Source organism: Physella acuta, unplaced genomic scaffold, assembly GCF_028476545.2.
Source record: "Physella acuta isolate Inbredline_101_S28 unplaced genomic scaffold, ASM2847654v3 ptg001292l, whole genome shotgun sequence".
NCBI classification, from domain to species: domain Eukaryota; kingdom Metazoa; phylum Mollusca; class Gastropoda; family Physidae; genus Physella; species Physella acuta.
Window position 1 is genome coordinate 128,600 of NW_026732807.1, and position 5,241 is coordinate 133,840.

Below are 5,241 nucleotides of genomic sequence, written 5' to 3' on the forward strand. Positions count from 1 at the left end.
TGTGTTCCATATCTCCACCTGTTGACCATGTGGTCCATCCATGTGGTCCATATCTCCACCTGTTGACCATGTGTTCCATATCTCCACCTGTTGACCATATGGTCCATATCTCCACCTGTTGACCACGTGGTCCATATCTCCTCCTGCTGACCATGTGGTCCATATCTCCTCCTGCTGACCATGTGGTTCATATCTCCACCTGTTGACTATATGGTCCATATCTCCACCTGTTGACCATGTGGTCCATATCTCCACCTATTGACCATGTGGTCCATATCTCCACCTGTTGACCATGTGGTCCATCCATGTGGTCCATATCTCCACCTGTTGACCATGTGGTCCATCCATGTGGTCCATATCTGCACCTGTTGACCATGTGGTCCATCCATGTGGTCCATATCTCCACCTGTTGACCATGTGGTCCATATCTCCACCTGCTGACCATGTGGTCCATATCTCCACCTGTTGACCATATGGTCCATATCTCCACCTGTTGACCATGTGGTCCATCCATGTGGTCCATATCTCCACCTATTGACCATGTGGTCCATATCTCCACCTGTTGACCATGTGGTCTATCCATGTGGTCCATATCTCCACCTGTTGACCATATGGTCCATATCTCCACCTGTTGACCATATGGTCCATCCATGTGGTCCATATCTCCACCTGTTGACCATATGGTCCATATCTCCACCTGTTGACCATGTGGTCCATATCTCCACCTATTGACCATGTGGTCCATATCTCCACCTGTTGACCATGTGGTCCATCCATGTGGTCCATATCTCCACCTGTTGACCATGTGGTCCATCCATGTGGTCCATATCTGCACCTGTTGACCATGTGGTCCATCCATGTGGTCCATATCTCCACCTGTTGACCATGTGGTCCATATCTCCACCTGTTGACCATATGGTCCATATCTCCACCTGTTGACCATGTGGTCCATATCTCCACCTGTTGACCATGTGGTCCATCCATGTGGTCCATATCTCCACCTATTGACCATGTGGTCCATATCTCCACCTGTTGACCATGTGGTCTATCCATGTGGTCCATATCTCCACCTGTTGACCATATGGTCCATATCTCCACCTGTTGACCATATGGTCCATCCATGTGGTCCATATCTCCACCTGTTGACCATATGGTCCATATCTCCAACTGTTGACCATGTAGTCCATATCTCCACCTGTTGACCATGTGTTCCATATCTCCACCTGTTGACCATGTGGTCCATCCATTTGGTCCATATCTCCACCTGTTGACAATGTGTTCCATATCTCCACCTGTTGACCATGTGGTCCATATCTCCACCTGTTGACCATGTGGTCCATCTATGTGGTCCATATCTCCACCTGTTGACCATGTGGTCCATCCATGTGGTCCATATCTCCACCTGTTGACCATATGGTCCATATCTCGACCTGTTGACCATGTGGTCCATATCTCCACCTGTTGACCATGTGGTCCATCCATGTGGTCCATATCTCCACCTATTGACCATGTGGTCCATATCTCCACCTGTTGACCATGTGGTCCATCCATGTGGTCCATATCTCCACCTGTTGACCATGTGGTCCATATCTCCACCTGTTGACGATATGGTCCATATCTCCACCTGTCGACCATGTGGTCCATATCTCCACCTGTTGACCATGTGTTTCATATCTCCTCCTGTTGACCATGTGGTCCATCCATGTGGTCCATAACTCCACCTGTTGACCATGTGGTCCATATCTCCACCTGTTGACCATGTGGTCCATATCTCCTCCTGCTGACCATGTGGTCCATATCTCCTCCTGCTGACCATGTGGTCCATATCTCCACCTGTTGACCATATGGTCCATATCTCCACCTGTTGACCATGTGGTCCATATCTCCACCTATTGACCATGTGGTCCATATCTCCACCTGTTGACCACGTGGTCCATATCTCCTCCTGCTGACCATGTGGTCCATATCTCCTCCTGCTGACCATGTGGTCCATATCTCCACCTGTTGACCATATGGTCCATATCTCCACCTGTTGACCATGTGGTCCATATCTCCACCTATTGACCATGTGGTCCATATCTCCACCTGTTGACCATGTGGTCCATCCATGTGGTCCATATCTCCACCTGTTGACCATGTGGTCCATCCATGTGGTCCATATCTGCACCTGTTGACCATGTGGTCCATCCATGTGGTCCATATCTCCACCTGTTGACCATGTGGTCCATATCTCCACCTGCTGACCATGTGGTCCATATCTCCACCTGTTGACCATATGGTCCATATCTCCACCTGTTGACCATGTGGTCCATATCTCCACCTGTTGACCATGTGGTCCATCCATGTGGTCCATATCTCCACCTATTGACCATGTGGTCCATATCTCCACCTGTTGACCATGTGGTCTATCCATGTGGTCCATATCTCCACCTGTTGACCATATGGTCCATATCTCCACCTGTTGACCATATGGTCCATCCATGTGGTCCATATCTCCACCTGTTGACCATATGGTCCATATCTCCACCTGTTGACCATGTAGTCCATATCTCCACCTGTTGACCATGTGGTCCATATCTCCACCTGCTGACCATGTGGTCCATATCTCCACCTGTTGACCATATGGTCCATATCTCCACCTGTTGACCATGTGGTCCATATCTCCACCTGTTGACCATGTGGTCCATCCATGTGGTCCATATCTCCACCTATTGACCATGTGGTCCATATCTCCACCTGTTGACCATGTGGTCTATCCATGTGGTCCATATCTCCACCTGTTGACCATATGGTCCATATCTCCACCTGTTGACCATATGGTCCATCCATGTGGTCCATATCTCCACCTGTTGACCATATGGTCCATATCTCCACCTGTTGACCATGTAGTCCATATCTCCACCTGTTGACCATGTGTTCCATATCTCCACCTGTTGACCATGTGGTCCATCCATGTGGTCCATATCTCCACCTGTTGACAATGTGTTCCATATCTCCACCTGTTGACCATGTGGTCCATATCTCCACCTGTTGACCATGTGGTCCATCTATGTGGTCCATATCTCCACCTGTTGACCATGTGGTCCATCCATGTGGTCCATATCTCCACCTGTTGACCATATGGTCAATATCTCGACCTGTTGACCATGTGGTCCATATCTCCACCTGTTGACCATGTGGTCCATCCATGTGGTCCATATCTCCACCTATTGACCATGTGGTCCATATCTCCACCTGTTGACCATGTGGTCCATCCATGTGGTCCATATCTCCACCTGTTGACCATGTGGTCCATATCTCCACCTGTTGACCATATGGTCCATCCATGTGGTCCATATCTCCACCTGTTGACGATATGGTCCATATCTCCACCTGTCGACCATGTGGTCCATATCTCCACCTGTTGACCATGTGTTTCATATCTCCACCTGTTGACCATGTGGTCCATCCATGTGGTCCATAACTCCACCTGTTGACCATGTGGTCCATATCTCCACCTGTTGACCATGTGGTCCATATCTCCTCCTGCTGACCATGTGGTCCATATCTCCTCCTGCTGACCATGTGGTCCATATCTCCACCTGTTGACCATGTGTTCCATATCTCCACCTGTTGACCATGTGGTCCATCCATGTGGTCCATATCTCCACCTGTTGACCATATGGTCCATATCTCCACCTGTTGACCATGTAGTCCATATCTCCACCTGTTGACAATGTGTTCCATATCTCCACCTGTTGACCATGTGGTCCATCCATGTGGTCCATATCTCCACCTGTTGACAATGTGTTCCATATCTCCACCTGTTGACCATGTGGTCCATATCTCCACCTGTTGACCATGTGGTCCATCTATGTGGTCCATATCTCCACCTGTTGACCATGTGGTCCATCCATGTGGTCCATATCTCCACCTGTTGACCATATGGTCCATATCTCGACCTGTTGACCATGTGGTCCATATCTCCACCTGTTGACCATGTGGTCCATCCATGTGGTCCATATCTCCACCTATTGACTATGTGGTCCATATCTCCACCTGTTGACCATGTGGTCCATCCATGTGGTCCATATCTCCACCTGTTGACCATGTGGTCCATATCTCCACCTGTTGACCATATGGTCCATCCATGTGGTCCATATCTCCACCTGTTGACGATATGGTCCATATCTCCACCTGTCGACCATGTGGTCCATATCTCCACCTGTTGACCATGTGTTTCATATCTCCACCTGTTGACCATGTGGTCCATCCATGTGGTCCATAACTCCACCTGTTGACCATGTGGTCCATATCTCCACCTGTTGACCATGTGGTCCATATCTCCTCCTGCTGACCATGTGGTCCATATCTCCTCCTGCTGACCATGTGGTCCATATCTCCACCTGTTGACCATATGGTCCATATCTCCACCTGTTGACCATGTGGTCCATATCTCCACCTATTGACCATGTGGTCCATATCTCCACCTGTTGACCATGTGGTCCATCCATGTGGTCCATATCTCCACCTGTTGACCATGTGGTCCATCCATGTGGTCCATATCTGCACCTGTTGACCATGTGGTCCATATCTCCACCTGCTGACCATGTGGTCCATATCTCCACCTGTTGACCATATGGTCCATATCTCCACCTGTTGACCATGTGGTCCATATCTCCACCTGTTGACCATGTGGTCCATCCATGTGGTCCATATCTCCACCTATTGACAATGTGGTCCATATCTCCACCTGTTGACCATGTGGTCCATCCATGTGGTCCATATCTCCACCTGTTGACCATATGGTCCATATCTCCACCTGTTGACCATATGGTCCATCCATGTGGTCCATATCTCCACCTGTTGACCATATGGTCCATATCTCCACCTGTTGACCATGTGTTCCATATCTCCACCTGTTGACCATGTGGTCCATCCATGTGGTCCATATCTCCACCTGTTGACCATGTGTTCCATATCTCCACCTGTTGACCATATGGTCCATATCTCCACCTGTTGACCACGTGGTCCATATCTCCTCCTGCTGACCATGTGGTCCATCCATGTGGTCCATATCTCCACCTGTTGACCATATGGTCCATATCTCCACCTGTTGACCATGTGGTCCATCCATGTGGTCCATATCTCCACCTGTTGACCATATGGTCAATATCTCGACCTGTTGACCATGTGGTCCATATCTCCACCTGTTGACCATGTGGTCCATCCATGTGGTCCATATCTCCACCTATTGACCAT